This window comes from Castor canadensis, chromosome 1 (assembly GCF_047511655.1).
Source record: "Castor canadensis chromosome 1, mCasCan1.hap1v2, whole genome shotgun sequence".
In the NCBI taxonomy this organism is placed as follows: Eukaryota; Metazoa; Chordata; class Mammalia; order Rodentia; family Castoridae; genus Castor; species Castor canadensis.
Genome location: NC_133386.1, coordinates 125,949,362 through 125,970,414, shown reverse-complemented (window position 1 = coordinate 125,970,414; position 21,053 = coordinate 125,949,362). Strand labels below are relative to the sequence as shown.

Below are 21,053 nucleotides of genomic sequence, written 5' to 3'. Positions count from 1 at the left end.
GTCAATCCTTTCTCTTAGGTACTGAGCCAAATGAGTTCTACTGAGGAAGTCCTTGCCTGTGCCTATTGCTTCCAGTGCATTCCCTGCTCTTGTAATAGCTTCAAGGTTTCAGGTTTGATATTAACATCATTAACCCATTCTGAGTTGATACTTGTACAGGGTGACAAGCATGGATCTAGTTTCAGTTTTCTGCAAAGAGATATCCAGTTTTCCCATTTGTTGAAGAAGATTCAACATTTGTTGAAGAGGCTGTCTTTTATCCGTCATTTGTTTTTGGTGCCTTTGTCAAAAATCACATGGGCATAGCTGTGTGGATTCTTATCTGGGTCTTCTATTCTATGCCTGTGGTCTTCATTTTTGTTCCATCATCTTGCTGTTTTTATTGCTATGGCTCTGTAGTATAGTTTGAAGTGCGATACTGTGATACCTCCAGTGTTGTTCATTTTGCTCTGTATTGTCTTGACTATTCACAGTCTCTTGTGCTTCCAAAGGAACTTTAGGGTTGATTTTTCAATTTCTGTGATGAATGTCATTGGGATTTTGCCAGAAATTGCACTAAATATGTACATTGCTTGTGGTAGTATAGCCATTTTCACTATGTTGAGTCTACCAATCCATGGGCATGGGAAATCTTTCCATTTTCTACAGTCTTCTTTGATTTCTTTCTTCAATGGTTTATAGTTTTCCTTGTAGAAGTCATTTATATCCTTTGTTAAGTTTATTCCAAGGTATTTTTTTGTGGCTATTGTGCTGTAACTATTTTCCTATATTCTTTCTCAATCTGTTCATTGTTGCTGTATAGAAACACTACTGATTTTTATAAATTGATTTTGTATTCTGCTACTTTGCTGAAGTTGTTTATGGTGTCTAGGAGTTTTTTGGTAGTTTTTCAGGTCTTTTAGGTATAGGATCAAGTTGTCTGTGAAAAGAGATAATTTGATTTCTTTCTTACCTTTTCTGTATTCGCCTCTTGTCTGGGTGGTAAGGATCAATAATCAAGCCTAATCCCTAGCACTGCTCTTTATAAGGTAAAATTGCTGGAGTCTCTTACAGAAGAGTCAGTTGTCTGCTTATGGGCTGCTTTCTCTATAGAGGCTTCATTTCTATGTGCACTGAGAGTCATTGTTGCCTTGTAGGGAGCTTTGTTGCTTATGAGCTAGGTAGGCTCTTACTTTCCCTACATACACTCTGGTTTGTTTCTCCACAGACAACAAGCACTTAATCTTTGGTGTGACCCCCTAATGTTTCAGAGAATGGGGGGAGAAAACAAAGAACTGAATTTTGTACTGCCTGCATGAGAGCTGAGGGACCTATTTTCTCTGCCCATTGTTCTCAATTTTTACAGACCCCATCTAGCAGTTCTCCTCTCTTTATGGAAGAGGGGGCTATGGAAGTTTCATGATTCAGAGGGTCCGCACATGGGCTCTCAGTACTGACTCAGCAAAATACCCCAGGATTTTGTTCCAAAGGGCAAGGTTCAAGGAGCCCTGCCTGATGCTTCACCTCCCTATGGGTAAGAGGGGAGATCTAACCCACTTGTGATTAATTGGTTTTCGTGAGTTTGGAAGTAGTGGTATGACTTACCCAAAAATTAACACAAGCAGCCAGGAGACAGGCCCTAGAAGTGAAATACTAAACTGTGTCATCTCCTTTCCTTCCAGCTATAGGCTCACAGCTTTGTTTCTTCCCTAGAAACAAAGGTAGGATTCACTCCTGGCATGGGGGGGTGAGACCTCAGACCACTGTAGTACTCTACAATGCAGGCACAGTTCCCTGCAGTTTGAATTTTTCTGCAGGACCTTGTTAAACCCTCTTCTCCTTGGTCAACTCTCATAGCTGTCTCCCACCCAGACTCTACTGTGGGATATTCCACAACTCATTGAGCCATGATTGTTTCTCATTTTCAGGCCCTCAGAGTTCCTCAGTCTCAAAACATTCGGTCTTCTCTCAAGATGGTTCTTTGCTATCACCCTGTGGGATAAGGAGAGCAACAAAATGTCTTCCTTCACCAAGACTAATTTTCCACAATAGCCCAGTCACTGACTCACAAGTCCACACACTGGATTTAAGACTTGTGGGAGGTGTGGACTTATTTTGCTCCAGATTTGGAAGTCCGTTGCCAGGGTCATTTGTTTTACTTTGTAATGGCATCTTCAGCTTCTCTTCTGAGAATGGACTTGAAACTGTTTGCCACTTTTCTATTAAAACATTCTCTCTGCAGTTTTCTGCCATTCAGCTACCCTCTTATGATTCTCAAGGTTCTTCCTTTCTTTCTATCTTCAGAATATAGTTTTTCCTGTGTTACCTGACTCTTTTCATTCGTGGAGTTAAAATGGTAGATACACGTAACCCATCATCTTGCCTCACCTCTTTATTAAATGACATTTTAAAATTATAATTGTTAATTTCTGATACATAGGGATGCAGATGACATTTATATATGGAACATATATTGATCTTACTATCCTTGCTTAATTAGTTCTAGATGATATTGTTGTCAAATACTTGGAATTCTCTGTGTAGACAATAATGAATAATGTTAGCTACAAATGAAGAGACTTGAACTTCCTCTTTTGCACTGTTGTGACTTTCTGGGAGATTTTCCTTTTTTCTTTTTTTGTTTTCTTTTACTAGATAGAACTAGATAGGACATCATTGCTACTGTTCTCAAATTTTGATAAGGTACATTATAATTTTACTTAAAATTTTTTGATACTCATTCCTTGACTTTAGTGCTAATTATAAGCATATTTAATTTTCAACAAATAGAGTTTTTTTCTCATCTTTATATTATCTATTTCTAGTTCAAATTTATTTTAACCTATGAATATGTGCTTACCATATATATTTCTAAAATTTGATAATTGTATTTTGCTGTAAAAATGTGTGGTTTATGCTGGGCACCAGTGGCTCACACCTGTAATCCTAACCACTCAGGAGGCAAAGATCAGGAGAATCACAGTTCAAAGCCAGCCTAGGCAAAAAGTTCATGAGACCCTATCTTGAAAACACCTAACACAAAAAGGGCTGGTAGAGTAGATCAAGTTCAAGCCCTGGTACCATAAAAAAAAGAAAAAAAAGTGTGGTTTATGTTGGTGAAAACTCCATGTAAGTTTGAGAAAATGTGTTTTCTACCTTTGTAGGATGGAAACGGAAAAAGATAATCAATGTAGATATAAACTAAAAAGAACAAGTGTAGCTATATCAAATGAAATAGACAGTCAAAAGCTCTAAAAAGAAACAAAGCAATACACCATATTATTATGGAATAATAAATTGATTTATCAAAATATTTTCCAATTTTTCTGTGATTTCAACTTTAATCCATTAATTATTTATAAAACATGGTTCAATTTGACAATATTTAAAGTTTTCTGAATATCCCATTGTTACTAATGAGAGTTGTTATTTACAGCACCTAATGTGTTAATATTTTTAAACATATTAAAACTTATTTTATGGCCTATTATACAGTCTAGATTTGTATATGGAACACTGGCTTTATTGATATAAATATCCTATCATCTGCTGAGGACAGAGCTTTAATATCTTACAGGAATGATATGACTTTCTCAAGGTTTCTTTTTAATACTGATAATGCTTCTGCAATTCAAAGTTTTGTCATAAGCAACATCTACTTTTCCAAAGTTATGTCTTCCTGATGAGGTCAGCATTTTATCACTGCAACATTAGTTCTCCTTCTCTGACAATACACTTCAAGAGTCTACTCTACGTGGTAGTAGTATAGTTACTCCACCTTTCTTAAACTTCTATTTACATTCATGTTCTTTCACTTGCTTTCCACACACAGGTATCTATATGCTTAGGTGTATATCTTGTTCCCGTTAGGGTCAGTGAACCTATATCTGTATGTTTAGAATGTATTTCTTGTAGATGGCATATGATTAGGTCTTACCTTTTTTATCCACTCTGACAAAGTTTGTTGTTTTATTGGCATGTTTAGTCCATTGACACACAGTGTAATTTTTGGTATGGTTTGAATTACTTATTACTATTTATTTCTATTCTATTAATTTTGGTGCACTACTACTACTTTGCTAACTTATTTTGAATTATTTCAATATTTAGTTTTTAGAATTTCATTTTAACTTAGCTATTAACCTTTTATTCATTTCTGATATTGTTGTTTTATATGTGCTTTCTAGAGATTATGCTATAGATCCTTAACTTCTCATGGTCCACTTTAAATTAATTTTGCATCTATTTACATAAATGTAGAACATGTGTAACATAAATTTATTTACAATCTCCTTCTCATCCTTTGTTATATTCATTTGTAATTTATGAATTTGTTTCATAACTCAATAATAAGCTGTCAATTTTTGTATGAATTATATATAATTGAAAAAAGTTCTTTTATATATACATATATTTTTAATATTTCTAATGCTCACCATCTTTTCCTACAGATGAGTGTTTCTACCTAGCATAATTGTAACATTTCTTCGAGTGCTAATCTACTGGCAACAAATTCTTCTACTTTTTTAAAATCTAGAATGTATTAGTTTCATTTGCTTTGTTCTGAAAAAAATATTTTTGAATTTATAATTCCAAGCTGGATTTCATTATTTTCCTTTTCTCTGGCATTTAAAGATTTTTTTTTAGCTTAATGAAATCTTGTCTGTTTTATTGTTTTGTTGTCTATCCTTTTATGTTCAAATCTAGAACTTTTCACCAAAAGGTAGGCAATGGAGCTTTTTTCCATCTTTTCTTCAAGTATTATTTACAGACTCAGGTTTACAATTGAGTCTTTAATCCATTTGGACTTTATTTTTGTGTGTACCATAAGATAGGGCTTAATTGCCTTCTTGTAATATCATGGGTATATCCAATTACTACAACAGCATTTATTGAAGAGACTGCCCTGGATATATATCCTTAAGACTTTTAATCACAATGTTAAAGAGATATCCATATTCCCACTTTCATTGTAACATTATTTTCCTTTTTTATTTTATCATTTTTACATTTACTTACATGTGTATACATCATTTGGGCCTCCTCCCCCATCCCCCACCCCTTCTGGGCAGAACCTGTTCTGCTCTCTGTTCTCCAATTTTGTTGAAGAGAAAACATAAGAGATAATAAGAAAGACATAGCATTTTTGCTAGTTTGAGCTCAAGATAGCTGTACAGAGTGATTCCTCTCACTGCTTCCATGCACTTGTGTGTTGCAATGCACACTAGTTCATTTCTACTAGACCTCTTCACTACTTTGTGGTCCCCTTTCCATAGTGGCCTCTGCCAGTTTAAGATTACTATATTCACTCCTCTACAGTGAGCACATTAACCACATTCGAGTTTTAGGATTCCTCCCCTTTCCCTATTCTTCCTGTGATGTGGCATAGGGAGGCTTCCAAAGGGCTAGGGGTCCAAGATGTAGCAGAGTTTGATTCTGATTGATGTTCTGTTTTCTGCTTATTGGAAGAAAGAAAAAAAAAAGAAAGAAAGAAAGACAGAAACACCAGGGAGCTTTTTCCCCAGGGCAGGATATGCCTTGCTGGCTGTGCCCTGCAGAATCTTCACAGCTGTTAGGTGGAATTAAAAGCTGATTTAATGGTCAGTCCTTGAATTTTATGTGCACCTAATGTGTTTGCAAGTTATTATTTTGGCTAGAAGCAATGGGAATCACCCAAGTGTAGTACCAATGTCTTAAAGTTGTTTCTGGAGTCAGGGAGCTTAGGATTTCTGATTCCCTACCCTAACCACCATTTTGGATCCTCATTTCACTGTAACATTATTTACAGTATTCAGAATATGTTAGCAACCTAAGTATTCATGCACAATGGAATACTATTCAGACATAAAAAAGAAGGAAATCTTGTTATTTGAGATAACATGCAAAAACCTAGAAGATAATATATTAAGTGAAATAAGTCAGGCACAGAAAGACAAATGCCATATTATCTCACTTATAGTTGGATTCTAAAAAAGCCAAATTCACAGAAGTAGAAAGTAGAATGGTAGTTACCAGGGGCTGGGAATGGGAGAGTGACTAGAAAGGTGTTGATCAGAGGATAAATTTTCAGTTAGATAGGAGTAATGTGTTTGAGATGGTAAAACATGGTGACTAGATTTAGGAACAATGTATTATATTCTTGAAAATTGCTGAAAGTAAATTTTAAGTGTTCTTTCTACAAAAATTGATAAGTAATACAAGTAATACAAATGCTAAGTAGTTCAATTTAGCCAAACATAGGTATTCATATTTCAAAACATCATGTTGTACATACTATTTATAAAATATATAATTTTATTTTTCAATTAAAATAAGAAAGAAAAAGAAGAGAAAGTTTCCACGATTTTACAGCATTTGTTATTTCTGATAAGAAGTGAGCTGTCATTTGAATTATTGGTCCTCTGTATGTGATTTTTCTCTGATTGATTTCAAATAGTTCTCTTTATCATCAGTTTATACATGAGATGACTGGAAATGAATTTTATCATTTTATGTTTTTGTTTGTTTGCATTTATTATGACAGGTTCACTGAACTTCTTGAATTTACAAATCTATGCCTTTCATCAAATATAAGAAATTATCAGTTGTTGTTTCTTCAAATTCTCTCTCTCTCTCTCTCTCTCTCTCACTCTCACTGTCCTCTCTTTCTAGTGCTCCTATTTGCTTTGTTGGAAGTTTGATATGTTCTATAAATGCTCAATGCTTTGTTCATTACTCTTTTAATTTTAGTCACTCTGTTCCTCATATTAGATGCTCTTAGTATTATTATTATATACTCGAATCCATTGAACTCTTATCCCTTTCATTCTTCTCCTAATCTTATCTATTGACTATTTTTTTACTATATCCATTCTATTTTTCAGTTGTTAAACTTGATCCACATTTGATAGCTTTTTTTCTCAGCTGAGATTTCCTCTTTTTATTCATTGTGAGTTCATTTTCTTTAACATATTTTAGCATAATTATAGTTAATGTATTACTTTTCTAGGGTTTTCAAAACTAGTAACACAAAATGAGTAACTTAAATAATAAAATTTATTTTCTCACAATTTTGGATGCTAGAAATCTGAGATCAAGTTGTCATCAGAATTGATATCTCCTGTGGTCTATGAAGGAGACTCTGTTCCATGCCCCTCTCAGTTTCTGGTAGTTTCCAGGCAGTCTTTGACATCCAATCTCTGACTTCATGTTTATATGTCCTTGTTCTCCCTGTGTGCATGTCTCTGCATTCAAATGTCTCTTTTTGTAAGGACAAGCTTATTGGATTAGGATCCAAATGGATAATATAATTTAACTTGATTACCTCTATAGGGACCCTATTTCCAAATAATGCAACATTCTGAAGTTCTCAGGTCCAGGAATTTGACATACACTTTTGAGGGTGCTGCAATTCAACTCACAATAGTGGGTTTAAAACAGTGGTCTGCTAATCAGAGTATCTGTGTTATCTCAGGATAATTACCTGCTGGTCGCATTGTTTTGGTTGCTGACTGTTTACTTTACTTTGTTTCTTCCTATTCAAAATTCATGATGTTTCACTGTTTTTTAATATGTTGTGATTTCCGATTGTATTCAAGAATTATGAATAATATGTTGCAAACACTTTTTTATGCAGTTATATTCTCTGGAAAGTGTAACTGGTTTTGTGTGTGTTTGTTGGTGTGTGTATGTGTTTGTGCTTCTTCACATGCCTTGTAAAATTTGGTAAAAGAAAGAATGAATGCATCAGGTAATACAATCTGAGATACATGGATCTCTAGCTTGAAAACACCTTTTAAACTGAGTAGGAATGGGCTTTATTTTCTTTTAATGTTTGCACTTTCTCTGGCTTCAAAGTTTCAGATTTCTCTAATTTTCTTATTTTGCTTTTTCTCATGATTTTTGCCTTCCTTCATTTTTTGTATGTTTTTTTATTATCTTATTATTGTACTGGCTGTATGTTGTGACATTTACAAAAGTGCTTGCAATATATCTTAGTTAAATTTACCTCCTCCATCATTGTCCTTTATCCTCCCTCCCTCCTCCCATTCTTAGAATATTTTCAACAGGTCTCATTTTTCCATTTTCATACATGAATACATAGTATTTCCTCCATATTCACCTTTATACCCTTTCCTTATAGTCTCCCCTTTCCCACTGGTACCAGTTCCCCAGACAAGACCTGCTTTACCTTCCTGTCCTTCATTTTTTAAAAGAAGACATTTTTATTTGTTTAAGACAGCTGTACAGATGGTTTCTTTATGGCATTCCATGTATATATGAATCATACACTCAACTGGTTCACCCTTTCAATTTTCTGCTTTTAACCTTACTCCTCCTCTTACAGTGATTTCAACATGTTTAAAAGTTCTATATTTATTCTGTATAGAAAGTACATCACCCATATTCATCTCCTTTACGTCTTTATTTTACCCTTCCCTTCCCATTAATGCCCTCACCTTAGCATGACCTGGTTTTCATTCTTTCCCTTTGTTGTTTAGATGTGTGTTCATTGGTCAGTGGGATTTTTGCCTTGGTATTATTCCTATGTATGCACTGTGCTTAAGTCAGTGGAATCCCCTTCACTGCACACTCTCCCCCTTAACCCCTATCCTGTGTTGTTTAACAGTTTTCAGTGTGTTTTCTTTTGTCTTGTTCCTATACAGATATGATGCATTTCATTATTATTCACTATCTTTTCTTCTTTTCCCCTCCCTTAGTGTCTTCTACCATTCCCACTTTGGATATATGTTCTGTATATATTTCTATGTACATATAAAGTTGCTTGTGTTTGTATTGGGCCTATATTCCACCTATGAGAGTAAACATGTGATCTTTGACTTTCTGAACCTGGCTAACCTCACTTAAGATTTTGTTCTCCAGTTCTATCCATTTATCATTCTTCTTTATGGCCAAATAAAATTTCATTGTATATAAATACCACATTTCCTTAATCTATTCATCAGTTGTGGAGCATCATGGCTGCTTCTATAGCTTAGTTATTGTGCATAAATATATGCTGCAATAGAGATGGTAGTGCATGTGTCTTTATTGTAACCTGACTTACCTTCCTTCAAGCATATTCCTAAGAGTGGCATTTTGGATCATATGACAGTACTATTTTTGTTTTTTTGAAGGGAAGTTTATAGAAGATGGAAAGATCTTCAATGTTCATGGATTGGCAGAATCAATATGGTGAAAATGGCTATATTAACAAAGCAATCTAAGTGTTCAATGCAATCCCCATCAAAATTCCAATGACATTCACCACAGAGATTGAATAATCAACCTTAAAGTTCATATGGAAGCACAAAAGACCCTGAATAGCCAAGGTAATTCTGAGTAAAAGAGATCAATGCTGAAGGTATCACAATTCCTGACTTCAAACTATAGTACAGACCCATAGCAATAAAAACAAACAGCATGGTACTGGCACAAAACAACAGATATAACAACAAGGGAAAAGTATAGAAGATCCAGATATTAAATCATACAGTGAAGCCCACCTGATTTTTGATAAAGTTGTCCAAAACCTACAATGTAGAAGACAGCCTCTTCAACAGTTTTTTCTGGGAAAACTGTATATCTGCATACAGAAAAGTGAAACGAGAACCATGTCTCTTATCTGGTATGAATAACAACTCAAAGTGAATTAAGGACATTAATATAAGACTTGAAATTTTGAACTAGTGCATTAAAGAATAGGAATTACACTAGAACTGATAGACATAAGCAATAGCTTTCTAAATAGAACTCAAATTGAAGCAGGCTAAAATTAGAGTAAATTCAAGACTCATATTATATTTCAGATTGACTATGCCCTAGCTTGGGGACTGTCCTCATCTGGCCCAAGAACTACCCATGCCTCTCCCCACTCATTGACTATTAGATAGAAATTACCTAGTTCCTCCCTTCCCATAGATTAGCATAAGTTTCAAAAGCACTCTCTGCCTCCAGATTCCACCTGGGTCCCACTATGCTCCCTTTTGTATTTCCCTTCCCTAACTTTTAATAAACTCCTTTTACACCTACATGTCCTGCCATGGTTTTTTTTCCAGTGGGACACAAAGAATTTGGAAATCTTCTGATCACAAACTCCACATGCCACCAATATTTGTGGTTAAAGCTTGCCAGGAGAAATGGTGAGCCCCAGATTCTATTTCTACTCTCTTTTTTTTTTCTCTTTCCTATTTCTCCAAAACCATAGCCAAAGAAATGGGCTGAGCTCTGCCCTTGGGTAATGCAGCTGGGAGATGCTGGACCCTCCAGCATTTGTGTGTGGTGTCCACCCAACATATGGGACTCCCTCTGAGGCCCACAACTTACATTGTGGGGGCAGGTGCCCCACAGGACACAATGGTGTCTGTACTCCCAATGCACAATCCCCCCCATGGATTGGAATACGTGAAGAACACCCACACAGAGGTTCACACATCCTAGTTTCCCTCTGGAGCAGGTTGCCTTAAAACCATAATGCACTTTTCCCTTCTTTTCCCCCTCCCCCTCCTCCCTTCTCTCTCCTCCCTCTCTGACCTTGGGCCCAGGCAGCCCCATTGACCAGGAGGCATGCTAGCCATGATGCCTACCCCCTACCTCCTAACCTGTCCTATGCTATGGGCCTCTGGCTGGGTCCTGGAAGTCAAGTAAGGGGCACACCCCACCCAACCTGCTCCAGGCTTTAAACTACCTTTCAAAGTACTACAAGAAAAATGAACCTAAAAATTTACCTTGGTTCTTGCATCCAGCAGGAGAAAATTCAGCAAAATTAACAGTAGTTTATTAGACAAAAAATATGTTTTCAACAGACTAAAGGCAGGTTGTCTCTAGAGTGAGCATTGGGGTCAGGTTTTAAGGCAAGATATTTATTAAGAAACTCTTAGCTTTGGGTCCTTTGGTCCCTGGGAATTTCTGAGTTTGGGTCATTGTCTTGTTAAGAGAGACACTGAGTAAGCTACTAGTTCCTGCTCTAATTGATAGAGAATTTCTATTTGAAATTCTTAACCTTTGTTCTATCTACCTCCTAGGTTTGGCACTTTGTTTTGTTCAGTTCACTTGTGAAAACCTCCTTACTCCAGACATAGTTGATGTTTAGGGTGTGGATTGCTTTTGGGTAGAGTGAATTAAGCTTTAGGGTAGTGGCTAACTTTAGAACATCCTGTGATAGCCTTCGGACTCTAGCTACCTGGTTTTAGAAAGAGATTTGAGTTGGAAAGTTAATTTAAAATAATTTCTTCCTTTCTTACTCTCATGGCTAACACTTACACCTACCTGCTACCTATCATAGGGACTGGGAATACACCTTTCCCACCCCTCACCCCCCCAAGTCTCTGACCTTACCAGCAGTGGTAGCAGAGGTTGCAGCAGTGCCCACATACCCATGCCATGGTGGGTCTGGGAGCTCACCTGCACTGTTGGGAGCCAGGCAGCCTAGCAGGCCAAAGGGAGTAGCACAGACAAAAAGTGATGCCAGTGCTGAGCGCACCTCAAGACCCACCACTCACATGGCCCAACTCTGTGGCTGCTGTAAGCACCCAGAGTAGCTAAAAGCACCAGCTCTGGAGGCCATGGCCCCAGGGCTTGAGTCAAACTGCTCTTTCTTGTGACTGCCATGCATTTGCAGCCTTCATCTTCTTCCTCCTCTGTCCCGCTCCCTTTTCTATCTACCCTCTATGTCCCTGTTTGCCCTGAGAACCTGGTCCCAAATCTTGCCCACACTCTCCTTGTCCCCATGTCCTGCAGGGGTCATGGAAGTGCTTTCCTGCTTCCTCCTCCCACCCCAGAGACACAGGACACATGCCCCAGGTACACCAGTAAGTGACTGGGATTAATGGGATTATCTGCCATACTCTAAAGATAGTTTCTAATTCTCCTTTCTTTAGGGAAGCAAACAAGGACTTGCAGAATGGCTCACGTGGTAGAATGCCTGCCTAGCAAGTGTGAGGCCATGAGTTCAAATTCTACCTTAGTTTGCTTCAATTTTCTGGTCACTTTATTAGGAATTCAAATGGGTAGTAACACCTGTTTCTCATGGGGACATGTCTTCTATTCCTAAAACAGATCGCTATTTTGAACCTGTATGTTGCATGTAACATGTCTTCATGTTCCATTTGAAAAGCTTTCTTGGAAAGACCATGTGGTCACAGGGAATGCTGCCACCATGAAGAAGCCACCACATATCCAGCACTGTCTTGCCACTCCCCAGGGATTGGAAACTCATAGGTGATGCCATCTTGTCATCCTCTAGGAAAATTATAACTAATTTATGGTTAAAATTGACTAAATCAATGTAGCTTTAATACATTAATCTGTTAAGGAATGAATGAAAATAGGGTATTTGTGTTAAAGATTTGTTAAAAACTACTTAAGAATCTAGCTGGCTAACCTACTAGAAATAATGACAAGGAATGATTTGTTTAATAGTGTACTCTGAATAAATGTGGATTATTTTCTGTGTCATTATGTGTGTTTTCTATGTCTTTGTCATCTACCGATTATAGTGACTGAATTTTACTTTTTTGACCTCATACATGTACACTTATACTTGAAATTTTTGGCAAGTATATAAGCCTTCTAAAATAGTTATTAAAAGGCAGTGTACCAAGCTGGAGTTTTAATTCCTCTTACAAGTTGTGTGTATGTTCCCAACTATAATAAGAGGGGTTGAGTAATACCATACTATTGCATTAATTGCTAAGCTATTTTTTTAAATTTCCACATTAACTTTTTTCTTTATTCATTTATTCATAGGTACATACATTGTTTAGGCCATTTCTTGCCCCTGTTCCCCGTGCCCGCCCTCTCCCCCGCTACCCTCCTCGCTTCCAGACAGAACCTTTTCTGCCCTCTTCTCCAATTTTGTTGAAGAGAGGACATAAGCAATAATAAGAAAGACAAAGCATTTTTGCTAGTTGAGATAAGGATAGGTATACACAGAGAGATTCCTAGCATTGCATCCATGCACATGTGCATTACAACTGGAATTGATTTATCTCTACCTGACCACTTCACTACTTCCTGGTCACCTTCCAAAATTGACCTCTGTGTCTTTAAGGTTACTGTATTAGCTCCTCTGCAGTAGACACATCAAACACTTTCAGTTTTGGGTGTCTTATTTATCCCCATACCACCCCTGTGTGCTTTCCCCTTGTCTTGTGACCCAAGTCCAACAACAATGCTGCATTTGCCCTAGATCTAAAGTCCACATATGAGGGAGAACATATGATTTTTGGTCTTCTGGGCCTGGCTAACCTCGCTCAGGATGATGTTCTCCTGTTTCATACATTTACTTGTGAATGATAACATTTCGTTCTTCTTCATAGCCAAGTAAAATTCCATTGTGTATAAATACCACATTTTCTTTCTTTTTTTTTTTTTTGGTTTGAATTTTTTTAAATTTTTATTGTTTTATTATTATTCATATGTGCATACAATGCTTGGGTAATTTCTCCCCCCTGCCCCCATCCCCTCCCTTATGACCCACTCTGCCCCCTTCCTCTCCCTGCCACCCACTCAATACCCGGCAGAAACTATTTTGCCCTTATCTCTAATTTTGTTGAAGAGAGAGTATAAGCAATAATAGGAAGGAACAAGGGTTTTTGCTAGTTGAGATAAGCATAGCTATATAGGGAGTTGAGTCACATTAATTTCCATTGTGTGTGTGTTACCTTCTAGGTTAATTCTTTTTGATCTAACCTTTTCTCTAGTTCCTGGTCCCCTTTTCCTATTGGCCTCAGTTGCTTTTAAGGTATCTGCTTTAGTTTCTCTGCATTAAGGGCAACAAATGCTAGCTAATTTGTGTGCTGTCACTTTTATCATGTGCTCAAAGTCCAATCCCATTGTTGTGTTTGCCCTTGATCTAGTGTCCGCATATGAGGGAGAACATATGATTTTTGGTCTTTTGGGCCAGGCTAACCTCACTCAGAATGATGTTCTCCAATTCCATCCATTTACCAGCAAATGATAATATTTTGTTCTTCTTCATGGCTGCATAAAATTCCATGGTGTATAGATACCACATTTTCTTGATCCATTTGTCAGTAGTGGGGCATCTTGGCTGTTTCCTTAACTTGGCTATTGTGAATAGTGCTGCAATAAACATGGGTGTGCAGGTGCCTCTGGAGTAACCTGTGTCACAGTCTTTTGGGTGTATCCCCAAGAGTGGTATTGCTGCATCAAATGGTAGATCAATGTTTAGCTTTTTAAGTAGCCTCCAAATGTTTTTCCAGAGTGGTTGTACTAGTTTACATTCCCACCAACAGTGTAAGAGGGTTCCTTTTTCCCCGCATCCTCGCCAACACCTGTTGGTGGTGGTGTTGCTAATGATGGCTATTCTAACAGGGGTGAGGTGGAATCTTAGTGTGGTTTTAATTTGCATTTCCTTTATTGCTAGAGATGGTGAGCATTTTTTCATGCGTTTTTTAGCCATTTGAATTTCTTCTTTTGAGAAAGTTCTGTTTAGTTCACTTGCCCATTTCTTTATTGGTTTATTAGTTTTGGGAGAATTAAGTTCCCTATGTATTCTGGTTATCAGTCCTTTGTCTGATGTGTAGCTGGCAAATATTTTCTCCCACTCTGTGGGTGTTCTCTTCAGTTTAGTGACCATTTCTTTTGATGAACAGAAGCTTTTTAGTTTTATGAAGTCCCATTTATCTATGCTATCTCTTAGTTGCTGTGCTGCTGGGGTTCCGTTGAGAAAGTTCTTACCTATACCTACTAACTCCAGAGTATTTCTTACTCTTTCCTGTATCAACTTTAGTTTGTGGTCTTATATTAAGATCCTTGATCTATTTTGAGTTAATATTGAATAGCACATTTTCTTAATCCATTCGTCAGTAGTGGGGCATCTTGGCTGTTTCCATAACTTGGCTATTATGAATAGTGCTTCAGTAAACATGGGTGTGCAAGTACCTCTGGAGTAACCTGAGTCACTTTCTTTTGGGTATATCCTTAGGAGTGCGATTGCTGGATCATATGGCAGATCTATGTTTAGTTTTTAAAGAAGCCTCCATATTGTTTTCCAGAGTGGTTGCACTAGTTTGCATTCCCACCAGCAGTGTACGAGTGTTCCATTATCCTCATATCCTAGCCAACACCTGTTGGTGGTGGTGTTTTTGTTGATGGCTATTCTTACAGGGATAAAGTGCAATCTTAGTGTGGTTTTCATCTGCATTTCCTTTATGGCTAGAGATGGTGATCATTTTTCATGTGTTTTTTGGCCATTTGAATTTCTTCTTTTGAAAAAGTTCTGGTGCCCAAGTTTCTTTATTGGTTCACAGATATTGGGGAAATTAGTTTTTTGATCTCCCTGTATATTCTGGTTATCAGTCCTTTGTCTGATGTATAGCTAGCAAATATTTTCTCCCACTCTGTTGGTGGTCTCTTCAGTTTAGAGACCATTTCTTTTGTTGTGCAGAAGCTTTTTAGTTTTATGTAGTCCCATTTGTCCATTCTTTCTCTTAGTTGCTGAGCTGATGAGGTTCTATTGAGAAGTCCTTGCCTATACCTATGGCTTCCAGAGTATTCCCTGCTCTTTCCTGTACTAATTTCAGAGTTTTGGGTCTGATATTAAGGTCCTTGATCCATTTTGAGTTGATACTGGTACAGGGTGATAAACATGGATCTAGTTTCAGTTTTTTGCAGGCACATAACCACTTTTCCCAGCAACATTTATTGAAAAGGCTGTCTTTTCTCCATCATATATTTTCAGTGCCTTTGTCAAAAATAAGGTGGGTGTAGTTGTGTGGATTCATACCCGGGTCCTCTGTCCTGTTCCACTGGTCTTCATGTCTGTTTTTGTGCCAGTACCATGCTGTTTTTATTGTTTTTGCTTTGAAATATAGTTTGAAGTCAGGTATTATGATACCTCCAGCATTGATCTTTTTGCTGAGTACTGACTTGGCTATTTGTGATCTCTTGTGTTTCCAAATGAAATTTAGGATAGATTTTTCAATATCTGTGATGAACGTCATTGGGATTTTGATGGGAATTGCATTAAACATGTATATTGCTTTTGGTAGTATAGTCATTTTACTATGTTGATTCTACCAATCCATGAGCACAGGAGATCTTTCCACCTTCTCTAGTCTTCCTCGATCTCTTTCTACCTGGGCTTGTAATTTTCCTTGTAGAGGTCATTCACATCCTTTTTTAAGTTTACTCCTAGGTATTTGATTTTTTTTTTTGAGGCTATTGGTAAGTAAATTGCTTCCATATATTCTTTCTCAATTTGTTTGTTGTTCGTTTATAGAAAAGCTAATGATTTTTGTAAGTTTATTTTGCATCCTGCCACCTTGCTATAGGAGTTTATCGTGTCTAGGAGGTTTTGGGTAGAGTTTTTTGGGTCTTTAATGTATAGGATCATGATATTCTGAAAGTTTCTTTACCTATTTGTATAACTTTTATTTCTTCTTCTTGACTAATTGCACTAGCTAGGAATTCCAGGACTATGTTGATTAGGAGTGTGGATAGTGGGCACCTTTGTCATGTTCCTGATTTTAGGGGGAAATGGTTTCAGTTTTTCTACATTAAGCATAATGTTGGCTATAGGTTTGTCATATATAGCCTTTACAATGTTGAGGTACATTCCTTCTATTCCTCATTTTCTTAGAGCTTTTATCAGGAAGTGGTGTTGGATCTTATTAAAGGCTTTTTATGCATCTATTGAGATGATCAAGTGGTTTTTGTCTTTGCTTCTATTAATGTGCTATATTACATTTATAGATTTGCATATGTTGACCCATCCATGCCTCACTGGGATGAAGCTGACTTAGTCATGGTGAATGATCTTTCTGATATGTTGTTGGATTCAGTTTGCCATTATTTTATTGAGGATTTTCGCATCAATGTTCATTAAGGAGATTGGCCAATATTTCTCCTTTTTGGAGATGTCTTGCTGCTTTTGGTATAAGTGTAATTCTGGCTTTATAGAATGAGTTAGGCAGGGTTCCTTCTTTTTCTATTTCATGGAAAAGTTTAAGGGAAGTTGGTAGTAGTTCTTCTTTAAAGGTCTGATAGAATTCAGTTGAGAATCCATCAGGTCCTGGACTTTTCTTTTTAGGGAGACTCTTTATTGCTGCTTCAATTTCATTTTGTGTTGTAGATCTATTCAGGTGATTAATATACTCTTGGTTCAATTTTTGATGGTCATCACTATCTATAAATTTGTCCATTTCTTCAAGATTTTCAAATTTATTGGAATATAGATTCTCAAAGTAGTCTCTGATTATTCCCTGGATTTCCATGGTGTTTATTGTTATCTTCCCTTTTGTATTTCTGATTTTATTGACTTGGGTTTTTTCTCTCCTCATTTTAGTCAGGTTTGCCAAGTGTCTTTCAATCTTGTTTATTTTTTCAAAAAACCAGCTTTTTGTTTCGTTGATTCTTTGTATGTTTTTTGTTTGTTTGTTTCTATTTCATTAATTTTGGCCCTTATTTTTATTATTTCTCTCCTTCTGTTTGTTTTGGGTTTTGCTTGTTCTTGTTTTTCGAGGATTTTGAGATGTAACATTAGGTCATTGATTTGAGATCTTTCTGTCCTTTTAATATAGGAACTCATGGCTATAAACTTTCCTCTTACAACTGCCTTTGCTTTGTCCCATAGGTTCTGGTAGGTCATCTTTCATTTTCATTAACTTCCAGGAACCTTTTAATTTCCTCTTTTATTTCATCAATGACCCATTGATCATTGAGCAATGTGTTGTTTAGCTTCCAATTGTTTGCATATTTTCTGATTTTGTTTTTGTTGTTGAGTTCTAGTTTTAATGCATTGTGATTAGATAGAGTGCATGGGATTATTTCTACTTTCTTGTATTTGCTGAGGCTTGCTTTGTACCCCAACATATGATCAATTTTGGAGAAAGTTCCATAGGCTGCTGAGAAGAATGTATATTGTGTGGAAATTGGATGAAATATTCCGTAGACATCAGCTAGGTCCATTTGATCTATGGTGTGATTTAGTTCTAGAAATTCTTTATTGATTTTTCATTTGGATGACCTATCTATTGATGATAGGGGACTATTAATGTCTCCCACTACCACTGTGTTGGAGTCCATATATGCTTTTAGGCCCTTCAGAGTATATTTGATGAAATTGGGTACACTGACATTGGGCACATATAGGTTGATAATTGCTATTTCCTTTTGTTTTATTTTTCCTTTTATTAGTATGGAGTGTCCTTCTTTATCTCATTTGGTCGATGTAAGTTTGAAGTCTACTTTGTCTGAGATAAGTATGGCTACTCCTGCCTGTTTTGGGGGGCCATTGGCTTGGTAAGTCTTCTTCCAGCCTCTTACCCTAAGCCAGTACTTGTTTCTGTCAATGAGTTGGGTCTCCTGTAAACAATAGATTGTTGGATCTTCCTTTTAAATCCAGTTTGCCAAGTGGTGTCTTTTGATGGGGTAGTTAAGTCTGTTAACATTCAGTGTTAATATTGATAGGTATGAGGTGATTACTGTCATTTAGTTATTTTTGTTGTTTAAGGGTTTGATTGTGTGCAGTTGAATCAATGTTACTCTCTGATTCCTTGTCTTTTCTTCACCTGTGGTTTGGTACTGCATCTCCTCTCATGGTTTTGTTTGTTTTCATTTTCTCTGTATAGAATTCCCTGGAGGATCTTTTGTAGTGGTGGCTTGGTGGTCATACATTGTTTTAGTTTCTGATTATCGTCGGAGACTTTATTGCTCCATCTATTTTGAATGATAGTTTTGCTAGGAAGAGTATCCTTGGGTTGAAGTTATTATTCAGTGCCTGGAAGACCTCACTCCATGCTCTTCTTGCTTTTAAGGTTTCCATTGAGAAATCTGTTGTGATTTTGATGGGTTTCCCTTTGTATGTTAATTGTTTTTTCTCTCTTACAGCCTTTGGTATTCTTTCTCTATTCTCTGTGCTTGTTATTTTAATGACAATGTGTGTGGGGTAGTTCTATTTTGGTCAAGTCTGTTTAGTGTCCTGGAAGTTTCCTGTACCTGAATGGGCATAGCTTTCTCTACATTTGGGAAATTTTCTGTCATTATTTTATTGAATATATCATAAATCCCTTTTGCTTGGACCTCTTATCCTTCTTCAATGACCATGATTTTCAGGTTTGGTCTTTGATGGAGCCCATGAGTTCTTTCATATTCTTTTCACAGGACTTGAGTTTTTTGACTAATAGCTCTTCAGCTTTTCCTTGAATTTCCATTTTATCTTCAAGTTCTGAGATTCTGTCTTCTGCTTGTTCTAGTCTGCTGGAATGTCCTTCCATTATGTTTTGTATTTCTGTTTCATTCTTTTTTCTGAGGTTTTCCATATCATGGGTCACTTCCTCTTTAATATTGTCTATTTTCTTCTTTAATTCATTTATCTCTCTATTTATAGTGTTCTCTGTTTCACTTTGGTGTTTATTTAGGTCTTCTATGAGTTCATTTATTTGTTTCTGTGTCTTCTCATATTCTCTATTTTTGGTGTCTTGAAATTTCTTGAGTGCCTCTTGTACATTTTGTTTTACCATGTCTAGTATCATGTCCATGAAATTCTCAGTGGTTACTTGCAGGATTTATTCTTTGAGGGTGTTCTTGTGGACATCATTGGGTTCCTTGGTGTCATGTATCTTTGTTTTGTTGGAGTACAGAATTGGGTATCTAATTTTCTTCATTCCCCTCCGAATCCTGTATTAAATTATTTTGGGGGGAAGAATGGTTTCCATACCTTTTTCTTCTTCCCACTGCTCCACTTGGTACTGTGCAACTATGTTCTTGATAGGCTAGTTGGTGGTTTCAGTCACCTGTTTTCTTCCCTTGATTTAATTTTGTTTTGTGGCTGCATTGGGTTTTTAACTAAGTGTGTATGTGCTATTTTTGTCCTTGGTCTGGGTGTAATTTAGTATTAACTAATTCACTATAATAAAACTAATGACAACAAAAAAATCCCAAAGAATCAATGTGGAGAGCTGAACAAACAAACAAGAAACAAAACAAGCTCACACACAGTCAGGTGTACATGCAGGGTGCTGTCACTAGCACTGATGGAGTCTACGCTCATGTTGAGTGCACTCTGTGTGATGTTTTCTGTACTCTCCGGTGCACTGCTGCAGCCCTGGCTTTCAGCCTGATCTGGTAACCATGGCTTCAGCTTTGGAGGAGCTACAGAAAGACCTAGAAGAGATAAAGGTGCTGCTGGAAAAGTCCACTAGCAAAAAAGTGTGTGATATGCTTACAGCTGAAAAATCCAAGATCATGGCTGAAATAAAGAACAAGATGCAACAGAAATCACAGAAGAAACCAGAACTTGACAATGAAAAGCCATCTGCTGTGGTTACTCCCATTACAACAGGATACACAGTGAAAATCAATAATTATGGATGGGATCAGTCAGATAAGTTTATGAAAATCTACATTACCTTAACTGGAGTTCATCCAGTTCCCCCTGAGAATGTGCAGGTGCATTTCACAGAGAGGTCATTTGATCTTTTGGTAAAGTATCTAAATGGGAAGAGTTACTCCATGATCGTGAACAATCTCTTGAAACACATTTCTGTGGATGGCAGTTCAAAAAAAGTGAAAACTGATACAGTTCTTATCTTATGTAGAAAGAAAGTAGAAAACACACAGTGGGACTACTTGACTCAAGTTGAAAAAGACTGCAGAGAGAAAGAAAAGCCTTCCTATGACACTGAAGCAGATCCTAGTGAGGAATTAATGAATGTTTTGAAGAAAATTTATGAAGATGGAGATGATGACATGAAACTAACTATTAATAAAGCCTGGGTGGAATCAAGAGAGAAGCAAGCCAAAGGAGAGACAGAATTTTGAGTGACTTTTAAGTCCTCTTGGGAACTGTGACGTGAAAATAGTGATGTTTATAATAAGGGAACGTTGGTGAGCTACACATAAATTTGACAGATATATTTACAAAGCCTTCTAAATAAAGGCAGTGAATTCTCCACTTTTTAGTGGAGGATTTATTTAAATAAAATAGGCTTATTAAATTCCTCCTCCAAAGATGGTTTTATTAGTACCCTGATCATTTTGTTCAAGAAAGACAAGAAAAACAAGTTTTACCTACTGAAAATGCTGTTATGTGTTATATCAATCTAGGAAGTAGAAAACATAAGTATTTG

At 36.7% G+C, this 21,053-nt stretch overlaps 1 pseudogene; it reads left to right on the top strand.

The window, feature by feature from the left end:
* Positions 1-20,055: 20,055 nt before the first annotated feature.
* LOC109676009 (calcyclin-binding protein pseudogene) lies at positions 20,056-20,760 on the top strand (annotated as a pseudogene).
* The last annotated feature ends 293 nt before the right edge of the window (positions 20,761-21,053 follow it).